Source organism: Gekko japonicus, unplaced genomic scaffold (assembly GCF_001447785.1).
Source record: "Gekko japonicus isolate JY-2015 unplaced genomic scaffold, Gekko_japonicus_V1.1 scaffold603, whole genome shotgun sequence".
Lineage (NCBI taxonomy): Eukaryota > Metazoa > Chordata > Lepidosauria > Squamata > Gekkonidae > Gekko > Gekko japonicus.
The window spans coordinates 340,735-353,301 of record NW_015169192.1 but is presented as its reverse complement, the minus strand read 5'-3'; the positions used below and the strand labels follow the sequence as shown (position 1 = coordinate 353,301).

The 12,567-nt window shown below is 44.5% G+C and overlaps 1 long non-coding RNA gene across 1 annotated transcript in view; it reads left to right on the top strand.

Annotated features, from left to right (window-relative positions):
* The window catches only part of LOC107114684, a 14,434-nt gene extending 2,310 nt beyond the window's left edge, over positions 1-12,124 (top strand). The window contains exons 2-3 of the long non-coding RNA XR_001482651.1: positions 8,499-8,532; positions 12,057-12,124. This is a non-coding gene — a long non-coding RNA (uncharacterized LOC107114684). The remainder of the gene's footprint in view (positions 1-8,498; positions 8,533-12,056) is intronic.
* The last annotated feature ends 443 nt before the right edge of the window (positions 12,125-12,567 follow it).

The window sequence follows — 12,567 nt, the reverse complement described above, 5'->3', positions numbered from 1 at the left end:
TCCGGCTTATGCAGAAATCCATCTTCCTAACAGGCACTTCTCCTCAAGTTCCATGGCACCTGACAAGGGAATGAATCACGGTGAATCAGATCTGCCCTGTGATAGAAACCTCCCAAGTCACCTATCTTTTCCAGTACACTGATTCTTAAAATAACAGTACGTTAAAAACATTTTTTGTGTGTGTTTATCACTGCCTATCCGTCCTGGAATCTTTCACAGCCAGGTTGGTTGTACTGCCCTGGTTACTTTCTACCAGCTCTTTCCCATTTGCTTTTTCTCCTCTTGTGCTTGGAAACAGCTGAAAGTGCTCCATTTTCTCGTACTGTTTGCGTACTACAAAGACGCAAGTCTGAGGCTGGATTCTGGTGTCTTGGCTTTGTACGTTGCCTGAAAGTGAGGAAGGAAAAGTAGGTGCACAGAAGCATCTTGTCCTATTTCCACTGTTTAAACCAAGAAGTGCTCGAAGGCTCTGCAGGACACAACAGAATTTAGGATAATTCTTAAGATTAGATGAGGAAACAAATGGGTTGTGGTACTGAGGGATTTTAGTGAGAAATTTCCTTTGTGAAATTATTTAGATACGTGCCCAGTGTGCTTGCTCTTAAATATTTTGCTCTACCCCAACCTGTTTTATCTAAACTGTAGTTGGGGTGGGGAAGAATGCAAAAGTAAACATCATTAAAGTAAAGGTAAAGTTCCCTTGCTCGAAAGTCAGTCGAATCCGACTCTAGGGTTGCGGTGCTCATCTCCGTTTCAAAGCCAAAGAGCCAGCGCTGTCCGAAGACGTTTCCGTGGTCATGTGGCCAGCATGACTAAACACCAAGGCGCACGGAACGCTGTTACCTTCCTACCGAAATGATACCTATTTATCTACTTGCAATTTCTTGCTTTCGAACTGCTAGGTTGGCAGGAGCTTTGTGAAATTATTTAGATACATGCCCAGTTTGCTTGCTCTTAAAAATTCTGCTCTACCCCAACCTGTTTTATCTAAACTGTAGTTGGGGTGGGGAAGAATGCAAAACTAAACATCATTACTCACTTTTAAAGGCTGTTTTTGTAAAATGGCTCCATTCTTTCTTGTTCAGAGATTCTCGGTGCTTCGTTGGAGTTGAAAAAGAGGGGTGTTGTGGCAAACTGGCATCTACTCTGTCAGTGCTTGTGCTGTTCTGTGGAACCACTTCTGGGCATCTTCCATGCTTGTTGATGGCAACTAGGATGTATAGTCCATGCTTGTTAATAGCCAGTAGGCTGGTTGTCTTTGGCAAGTAAGAATTGCCTTTAGGTGACCAGAAAAGGAAAGCTGTCTGGTCCCATCCCCCCCCCCCTTTTTTTCTGGCTGTGTGTGTAGAGCAGAATTTTTAAGAGCAAGCAAACTGGGCACGTATCTAAATAATTTCACAAAGAAAATTTCTTACTAAAATCCCTCAGTACCACAACCCATTTGTTTCCTCATCTAATCTTAAAAATTATCCTAAATTTTGTAGGCCAGCAGAAACTTTTCTGAGATCTTTGCAATACTAGAGTAATCCCATTGCTGCTGATGGGGCTACTCTAGAGCAGGCAGTCCTGGGATTGCAGCCTAAATTATCCTTCTCTGTCCTTTAATTTTGTTATTTCTTTGACCTGGGTCAGTTATTTGAGAAGCTAGTATTGCTCTTCAATGTTACACTGTGTGTTTAACAAACATACCTTGTTGGCAACTGCAACTTGTTTGCTGATTTTGAAATGCTGCAGCTGCAGTCTGTAGAAGGTTTTGGATGTCATTCCCCTTGCTTTTCAGATTAAAAAAAATAATCTCTGACAGAGTTCAAGTAAATTCTGAGATAAATGAGACTGCTTCAGTTTTTTGTGTTGATTTTTGAAAAAAGGGTTGACTATTCCTAACTGCATAATTTTTAATGCAGGTGACAAAACAGTTGATGGGTGAGAAAGAGTGGTTTGCCCTGACTTGGATAGCCCAGGCTAGCCCAGTCTTGTCAGATCTCGGAAGCTAGGCAGGGTTGGCCCTGGTCAGTTTTGGATGGGAGACCACCAAGGAATACCAGGGTTGCTACGCAGAGGCTGTCGGTGATAAACCATCTCGGAATATCTCTTGCCTTGAAGACCATGCAAAGTCACCATAAGTCAGCTGTAACTTGATGGCAAAAAAAGAAAAGAAAAGAGTGGTTTGACCTTGCAGTTGGCTTTAAACTCTGCATTTGTGAGTTGTGAGGAGGAGTCGACTGGTGGAAGGGTGGGTATTCCTGCAGTGTGAGGGTTTTTGGAGAAGTAGAAGTAAAGGCCCTATGGTGAGAGTAAGATTGGGTGAGAGAGTCACGTCTCTTGTGAGTGCATTGGGTGGAATGTTTTCATTTTGACTGTTCAGTTCTCCAGATGATGGGGCATCTTGAATGTAAAAACGGTAAAGACCACAGTCAGTACAGCTGAGCAGATATCAGGACCCCTGATTCAGCAGGGGGTTGACTGCCACAGAGACAGGGGTAGAACTGGCAGAAAGACCTCACCATAGCTGAATGATGGAGCACAATGTTTTACATGCAGAATACTAATACTTAAGTATTTATTGTTCAGTGTTTCAAGTCCTTTACACTTCACACACACTTTTTAGTCTTGACAGCAGCCCTGTTAGGTAGGCCATATTGCTGATGCCAGAATGAAGAGTGTCTTGCCTACGAATGCCTAGTGCATTAATGGCAAAGGTGTAAAGCTTGAGCTAGCGACCTAAGAGGAACTCATGGATTCAGACCACCTAATCTGGTTCATCTAGTCCGGCATCCTGTTTCACACAAGGGCCCATCAGTTGTCCTGGAGAGCCAACAGACAGGGTATACAGGACAAGGCAGTCCCCAGCTGCAGTCTTCTAGCCTATTCAGAGGTTTATTGTCTTCATATATGGAAATTCTCTTTATTGACCATGGCTGGTCGCAACTGGTGGACCTATTCTTTATGAATCTCTCTAATCCCCCTTTAAAGCACTACGCTTGTGGCCATCACTATCTCCACAGGAAGAAAGTTCTGTAATTTAATTACTCATCGAGTAAAGAAATATTCCTTTTGTCTGTCCTGAATCTGTTACCCTTCCCCTTTATTGGGTGACCTTGAGTTCTTGTATTATGGGAGCAGAGAAAAAGCTCTCTCTGCTTCCTCCATCCCATGTGTGATTTCATAAACTTCCATTATGTTCCCCCTTACTCATCTCTTTTCTAAATGGAAAAGTCCCATACTCTCTAGCCCTTCCACGCAGGAAAGATGCTCCAACTCCTTAATCGTCTTGCTTGCCATTTTCTGTAATTCGGGCAGCTTTGCAGTATCCTTATTGAGATCATGGCTACCAGAACTGTAAACAGTATTCAGAATGAGGTTGCAGCTTAGTTCTGGGTGGGGGTGTTAGGGTACTGGTCATTTTCTTCTCATTCGATTTCTTAATAATCCCCAGGATGGGGCTTGCCTTTTTTCTTTGCTAAAGCACAACTGGGTCGATGCTTTCATGGAGGTATCCGCTACAGCCATATAAGACTTGTAGGATGACAGGTGATTCTCTTCGCTGCTGTCCTCCCGTCAGTTCCCAGAAGGGTCCAGGTTCAGTCTTTGATTTCTCCCATTAAACAAGATTCTGGTTGCAGGGCTGGAAAGGACCCTTCTCTCCTTAGACTTCAGTGTGTGGGTGTGATGGGCCAGGAGTCTAACTTGCTGTAATGCAGCTTCATGTGTTCATAATTACCTGGCGTGAGGCCAGAGCCCAGCTGCTGTCAGGCAGTGATGCAGGCCTAACTGGAAGTATTTCTCATTGTGCTGTGTTAGGAGAAACAGTGGGAGGTTGAGGTGGGCATGCTGGAACCCAGGAGAGCAATCTTTGTAGCTTTGAATTACGTCCTGTGCGGGGCTGCAGTGCCCAGAAGAGGATATTCCCTATTCAAATCCTGGCCAGTCCTGCCTGTAGGCTGTATTCCTGCAGAGTTTTTGACTAGAAAGACCTTTGACGTTTGATACCCGTGAAGCACGGTTTCCTGGAAGCTATGCAGCCTTCTGGCCAGTTTGGACAAACCAGCACATTAAGGGGTATTATTGCTGCATTTTCCTAATTCTTCCAAAGTAAGCATTACCTCCAGAAAGAGCCAGCATAGAGAAATGCTTATATTTTCCTGTAGAAATCCTATGTGCAAAGTGTAAACTTTATCACTGTTAGGTGATCATGTATTAGTAAGTACTCAAACTTCAAACATGCTCTGTGATCAAAAGTTTCACTGTTTTAGCGGTGCATGTGCAGAAGGACCTTACAGTTGCTGAAAGGTACCTGTAATAAGCCTTTCCTGGCAGAGGTTCTGGCTCCGTACGGTTTTTTGGGGGATTGGTGGTGTTTGTGAAACAAGTGAATATTGCAGAATGTATAGAATGCATAATACTACTTCAGAAGACGTTTACACTGTGCAGTGACAGCGTGTGCAATTTTTAAAAAATGAATATATGTTGTCCTCCCTATCCCCTTTGAACATTGTTAGTCCCCTGTCTAATGCATAACTGTACATCTCTTTGAGCCCACTGGGGAAAGCGATTAATAAATTGAAAGTATTATTATTATTATTATTATTATTATTATTATTATTACCCTAACCATCTAAACAATTCACCTATGTAATGAGTGCAACATTGCAAAAGCATTAATTGTCAGTTGAGGTCACCTTGTAGTTAGGGCAGGGGCTTTAATAGCCAGCTAGGATGTCCTGTCAATGTAGAGAACATGTTCTTGGCTTAAATTTTCTCAGCTGAACTCAAGATGAAGTGGCATTCTATTGCAGAAATTTAAAAAAAAAAATGTTCCAAGAACCAATGAGTTGCGGCTGATAAGCCTTTCAGGTTGATTAGCTAATTAAAAAACAAGGTTCTCAGGGTTAGCATTTGAAATTTGTCTGGACCATTTCTCCCTGGACCATTTGCCCACGTGGAACGGAAGTTGTTGCTGTTGTTGTTCAGTCGCACAGTTGAGTCCAACTCTTTGCGACCCCATAGACCACATCATGCCAGGCCCGCGAACACCTTTTTAATCCAAAGGATGTTTCTTGTTGATGCTGCTTGCAGAAGACACCCGTCTCTAAACAGAATCTGGGTAGCGCAGATGCAGATTTTTTTTGGGGGGGGGGGGGTTATCCCAAAGGCCAAATCCAACTGTCTGCCTGCTTTTGGGGACAGAGTGACTTTCAGTGGCCCGCAATCCATTCAGCAATTTGTCAGGAGCCCATTAGCCAGTGCTCCTGACAAAGCTGGTAAGCTCTTAGAGGACCAGCTTCCTGTGGGCCATAGGTAGGCCCCAGGCCATGATCCTCCCCATGCAGACTGCTTTACACATGAGAAATGCAGAACAAAATGGAAGCTTCACTCCTGGATACTTTTAACTTGTTAAACCCCAGACAACCACTGAGCTTTATTGGCGGTCCAGTAAAGCTTCACAATGGCAGGCAGGCAGGCAAGCCTGACCTTCAACATGTGGTAAACTGAGGTGGAAGAGAGGACAAAATCTGAACCATGCTAAGTTTATCTAAGGTGTCTGACCAGTGCCGCTGAAGCAGCTGCCTAGGGCACTTACAGAGCTCCTCAGCCTTCCCTTCTGAATTGCTGACTTGGTGGTACTCCACAACTGGAACTCTAATTGCTGGGCCTGGCAGAAGGAGAGCTGCCCCTCCTAACCTTGGGTTGCAATACTGGGGTGTCTCAGTGGCACCTTTTCCAATGCTGGCATGCTGAGGGTGTGGGGAGTGCATTTTCTGTTTTTTTGGAGTTGAGCAGAAAAAGCCACAGCTGAAGAGCTATAAAGCCACAGTTTCATAGGGATCTGTGATAAGAATAAACACCCTGCCTCATACAGGTCTCCCTGCCTAGCAGCTCTCTGTTCTCAGCAACAGCAGCAGTGCGGTGGAGCTCCCATTTCAAAAGGAAGGGGGTTATGCAGAGAGTGCGGTGCAGCAGCAGTGCGGTGGAGCTCCCATTTCAAAAGGAAGGGGCTTATGCACAAGAGGTTCTGAGTGGTTCAGGCCCTGGAAGGGCTCCTGGTGCAGCTTGTGCATCTCCTACTTGCATCTCAGGTCTCAGACATGGTTACGGCTCATAGCGTTAGCTGTTTTCCCCACTGCTTCCTTGCTTGCATTTTCCAAACCAATATAGGGAAACAGAGTGCTAGCAGTAGCCTTCACCAGTGAGAACTCCTGAAGAGGCAGAGTGCCTTGCTGCATACAGAGGCTTGTGATTTAAGGCAGAGTGTCAATGCTAGCAATAGCCTTCACCAGTGAGAACTCCTGATCACTTACAAGAGGCAAAGTGCCTTGCTGCATTCAGAGGCTTGTGATTTAAGGCAGAGTGTCTTGTAGTGGGTTCCACTGTCCCTGCCAGAACAGGGGAAATAGTGAAGCCCTGCTGCAAAGTATGGAAGAACTATAGATGATTTGATTGTGGTTTGATATAGGTAGTAAGTCAGGTTTATCTCCTCTAGCTGAGTTCTCCAGCATCTGTATACTATTAGCCAACCATGGGCCCGGTCTGCGGATAGCTAAATCTGTGGATTAGGGCCACATGGAGACACTCCTCAGGTGTGCAGAAAAATGGAAAATTAAAAAAAAAACATGGGGGGTTTATTTCCCCTGAAAATTAAAGTAGTGTTCTCTGCACAAGCACAGAGAATTCACTTACCTCAGGCCCAGGACCCATGCTGGGCATGCTGCTGCTGCTTGCGCAGCCCGAGAGCTGCACTCCAGGCCTAGGTGTCACACTGGGCACGGGCCCATCCAAAAAGTGGGGGGGAGGGGACCCCCCCGTGAATATTGTGGGCCTAAACTTGAATATTTTCAAATCCTGAATAAGGGCTCCTGACATCTGTTTATCTGTGCAACTGCCATATGAAACATGGTATCGAGGTAGAATTTGGCAGGTTGCTGAAGACAGCAGTGGAAATCTGTAGCCCTTCTTGCTGCAGAATGGGAGGAAAAGAGCATCTGTAGGAGTCTTGGTGATAGAGAAGCCAGAAAGAGGCCAGGTGCCATTTCCAGGGTAGATGATTAGCACAGTTGTTCACCCAGCCCCTAGTCTCAGTTCTCTACCTCCAGTTCTATTCGCAATGGCCTCCAGTGCCAAAGAGCAGCAGGTTTCAGTCTGAGTTTTGGGAAGCCACAGGGTTTCCCCAGTGAGAAGATCTCGCAGATTAACCACCACCATCCATCTCGGCCTGCAGGCTTAGTTACTTGTGGAGCTTTTATCCTGCCTTCCTCGAACATAGACTAAAGGCAGGTTACATTGTGATATAAAGCATAATTAAACAAAACCAGAAGAATCAGTACAATAGGCCCAGGTTTGTATAAAACCTATGGGACCCAAATTTTTGCATAACCTTCTTTTACACAACCTACTTTAAAAAAAAAAAGTGCGCTTGAACAATTTGGCCTGACGTGGCCTCTGAAAAACCACCTTGTCCTGACATTTTTCGGAGAGCTATTCCACCAAGTAAGGGCCACGACGGAAAGCACTCTGTCTTTAGTTGACACAATTCAAGCCTGTTGGCACAATTGGATCTCCAACAAAGTTTGTTTGGCTTAGTGGAGTAGCCTCGGTGGAGCATATCAGAAGAGAAGGAACTGTAAATATGTCAGTCCCAGGCTATGAAAGGCTCGATACGTAACCAATACCTTTAATTGAATCTGGAAACCAGCTAGCAGTCACTGAGGAGCCTGTAGCACTGGTGTTGTGTGTATGCGGCCCACTCCTGCCATCTGCCAGGGTGCTGCATTCTGTGCCAGGTGACGTTTCCGCGTTGACTTCAAGGGTAGCCCCATGTAGAGTGTATTATGGCATTCTAGGCTAAAGTTTATTGTGGCATGAGGCAATGTGACCACCTCAGCTGAGCTAATTTGCATGCCACGTGGAGGTACGAAAAATCACTTTTCTCCGTTGCACTGATCTGTTTTGCCAGAAATGACCTAGATCCAAAACACCCAGACACCTTACAGAATCAGATAAGGAGCCCCATCAAATGTAGGGAGCACGACACCCTTCAAAACCTCAGCCTTCCCGACCGGGACCACCTCCAGATTCAGTGTCAGTTTGTTGACCTTTAGCCACTTGACAATGGCCAGCATACACTGACCCAGGATACCAACTGCAGCCTTTAGATAAAGCAAGGTAGAGCTGGGTGTGATCAGCACATGCTGTCTATGGATGTGTTCCCAGATATGTAGAGCTCACACAGAAAAGACAAAGGCTGGCTTGCGCTCTGTGTGAACTGACTGTATCCCAGTACATGTCCAAGAATATTCTGCAGTGCCAGGAGGAGAGGGGTGGGAGAGGGATGGCAAATGTCATTGAGCAAATCTAAAAGGACAAACCTCTTAAAGTGCTGTATAGAGGAAATAAATATTTGCTAGTTAACCTTTAAATGCTGGAATGTGTTTGATTGCTTCCTATTTTCACCTAAGGTCTGCATATCTCTTGTGTTTTTCTTTCCTTCCACCTCTCTGCAGGTCACCTACCAAAGTTGGGCCGCCAATACCGAAGGTGCGTCTCTTTGTATAAATGTTTGTCCGATGCAAGCAGCCTGCCTGACCTTAACAGAGAGCAAGCCAGGTCATCTCGTTCTAAAGACGTCAAACCTGCAGTGCCTAGGTAGACAGTGGACAATGGAGAGCAAAAAAAGTTTTCCTCTCCTCCCAAGTTTTCTTTTTTTAGGGGGGTGTAGTTCGCGAGGTTTGCATTGGTGATCATTTAGTATAAATACAAAGTGAACTGCAACGTGTGATTGGTTGCTTCGAGTTCTGTTCCTGAGCCCGGCATCCGAGGGCCAGGGGAGCTTAATGGGCTGATGAGGGTTTTATTCATGCGAAAGCACACCACAGGTCACTTTGTGATCTCTTTCAAAAACTCGTAGGATGGGGAAAAAAAGGATTGCGAGGAAGCTGATGTTTGGGGAAATGAACTGGAATCCATTCCATGTGCACAAATGGCTTGCTGAATCAACTATTATGAGAAGGCAAAGTCAGGGGCTACTTACCATGGTAGCCTAAAGCAGGGGTGGCAATTTTTATGGCCACATCTTGGTCTCCCCCTGCTTTTGAGTGCTCATAGTTGCATCCTGGTTCCTAGAAACAGGAAGCACCAGCATCCAAACTAGAGCCCACAAATGTGACTCACTCTCTCTCTCTGCTGCTCTTAGTAGACCTTGAACTGTTTTTCAGAATCATGGGCCCACTAACCAGTACTGCAGTCTGATGCGCAAATGCTGTCCACAAATGGATAAGCCACTTGAGAGTCAGAGGAAAAACTGCCACATGCTGGATGTAGACCATTCCCCTTCCCCTTGCAGACATAATTTGTCCACCTCTGGTGTAAAGAATGACTTCTGTTTCCAGAGACTAGTTACCTTAGGCTAGCAAGATATGGACCCTGTCTCATCTCTTGATCGTCTTGGAGCATTACCAAGGGACCCATGGGCCTAGTCCCAGTTCACCAATGAACGGATGGCTGATTCTGGTGGCCACCAAACACCTACAAGGCACTTCTTATGGTCTTAAGCAGAATATAGTCTCAGCATCCCGTGATGTAGATGAGTTAGTATCTCTTAAAAATGCACTCTTCCTTTGTAAATTTAAAAGATGTCAGGGTGACGTGAGGATTCTGTTAAAAAGAACCAGACCCCACAGAGGATTCGTCCTCTGTGTCCCTGCACCCATCCATAGTGAAGTGGACATCAAAAGTAAAAGTGGGAGCACTTGATTAATGACCTCTGTTGCGTCCTCTGAGCATAGCTTTGACTCAGAGCTTGACTATTCCTGTTGTGTCCTTGGACTAAACCGGTCCAACATGTTCAAAGCACATATTTGTTTTTCTTGGCTTCTTCTAATTTGAACCTAATCTCGGCTTTCTCCTATTGACAGCTGATTTCTACCCAGCCTGCTTGCATTCTTCCCATATTATTTGCTTTTGGGTTCTGAGATCTGCTGCTTCATTGCAATCGTGGTAGTTTTGTTCTTTCCTCGGGCCTTCTTTCTGTTCCTCATGCGTTGTCTCGTGGTGACAGAAGGAGTTGAGCATTCTGATCTGAAACGCTTCAGATAACGTGAAAGCAGAGCTCTAAACTTAGTGCGTGGAGGCAGCACCGCCTGCTTCCCACACAGGTAATTAGTATGCAGCCGCTACGAACAGCGACAACACAGCTGACTCTCTGGCATTTAAGTAGGCCAGAAGTTAGGGCTCATTTGGAGAGGGAAGGGGGGGAATACCCTTGTGTATATAGTTGCAAAGGCCAAAGGTGATGCTGTTCAGCCTCCCAAGGAATATTTTTAAAAGTTGTAGTGTTCAAAGGCCAGCTGTTGAAGAAAAGGTGATATAGTGGGCCACAACTAAAGGAGTAGTTTACCGTATAGCAGGAAAATGTATCCAGGGCTGCAGACGGAGGATAGGGATTAATGTAAAGGTGAGGTTGCACTGCAATTTGGCTGTGTAACCCATGCACTTGTGAACAGATCATTCTCTGCAAAGGAAGCTGGACTGCCTTATCAACTGTCTCCTTCCCACTGAAGCCAGTATCTCTCTTCCTCTCTCTGTGGCTTGTCAGGAGCTAGTTTTATCAAACCGTTGGTGTGTTTTAACTTGTTTCTTATTTGCCGAGGGCCGATTCACTTCTCTGTCTGTGAGGCAGAAGAATGGCCAGAATATGATTTTCCTGACTAACATGCATGTGGCAAAACAGGCTTAGAAAGTGCCCAAAGTGGTAGGGTTGTAAGTTAACTACACTTGGGGGAGGCTTAAAAATAAAGTTAGATACATCCCTGGAGGATAGGTTTATCAAATGCAATTAGCTGTGATGGAACATCTAAGTCAAGGGGCAGTGCACTTCTGAATGCTTGATGTTGGCGATAAAGGAAGAGGGGCTGTTGTCTGTGGGCCCTGTTTTTGTGTTACCTTAAAGCTTCTGGCGCTAGGTGGACTCTTAAGTCTGATCAGCAAGGGTTTTCTTCTGGGTGGTGGGGGAAATACATACACACTTTTAATGTGAATGTTTCCCCAATCAAACCAGTTTGTTTCTGTTTGTCAGCAATACAAAAAAACACCCCTCCCGCAAAGGTCGACAGCACTGGATAGTGTCCTTTTGCTCCCCTTTGATGAACTTTAGATTTAGGTTGTGATATATGAGGGTCAAGCTAACATAATAGATTATTATAAGAACACAAATATTTATTATGGTGTACACATTAGTAAAAAACAAAATAGGTTAAAATAAATGATCCAAATATCAGACTCTTAAAACTTTTTACATACAGAGCTGTTTCACATATACCTTTTTTAAAAAACGGTTTATTTATTGGTTTTCTCTTACTTGTACATACATATATTTCTCCTTATATCTTGAGTCTATACATTCCACACTTCATCAATCCAAATATACAGTCTTTCCCATCTCTCCAGAAATACATTTTCATCTTTCCCTTGTAATATCAAGCTAAGCTTATCCATTTCTGCCACTTCTAAGAGTTTAAAACTAATTTCCTCTTTAGTGGGGAATTTGTTTTGCTTCCAATATCTGGCCAACATTATCCTTGCGGTTGCCAAAATATATACTAACAAGAATTTTACATTATATTTGTAACTTTCCGGTATCATATTCAGTAATGCTATCTCTGGGGTTAATATTATACCTTTGATGGGTATATCTTATGACCAGTAGACCATACATGTTTCGGCCCCTTTGGGCCTTCCTCAGCGGTCAGTATTACTATTGTAAAACAACACACAGCCAGAAATAAATATATGAAAAAAATATTTCCTTTAGAGCCAGGTGTTGCTTTCTTCTGTAATGTGCAATTGCTAAAAGTTTACACAGTAGGCCATGGATAATCTCTCATGGTAACTGCACACGCTCTCCAAATTGTTCTGGTAACAAATATCCAATGTGTCTGGATGTGTGTCTCTTCCATCAAAGGTAGTAATCAAGTCCGTCCGTCCCCCCCACCCTTTCCCCTCAAATTTTAGATTTAGGCCTTCCTTCTGGGAGGAAATCTTGACTGTTCATGACTGTTTTACAGGAACTGGGCGGTGGTCTGCAGACAGCAGAGAGTGAGGCAGCACAGCTGGAAGTAAAACAGGATGACCCTAAAAAGGTTTGTTGTGGGGTACTGAAAATGCCTAAACAAGGGTGTTTTTTTTAAGTTGTGTAACTGACATTTTTAGCAATGTACTGAAAAGCCCTTTCGCTTCTGAAATAAGTGCAAAATGGGGAGGGGGTAGGCAGTTCCCAAATGAGGACATTCAAGGAGGTAGTTAAAGACAAAACCATCTCCAGAATTTGTGAAAGCTAGATTAGTTCCCCATGCTGATTCTGTGAACTTAGGCAGATCATGAGACGGAGGGCAGGAAGGGTTGCGTCAGTGCTTAGCTCTTGTGGCCGTCTTCTTACACACCCAGGGAAATGCTGATTGCCACTTTGGGGTCAGGAAGCAATTTTTCTCCAGGCCAGTTTGTCAGGGATCCTGGACATTTTTTGTCATGTTCTGGCCATTGAACAGAGTTTACTGAGGGTGGGAGTGGGGAGGTATT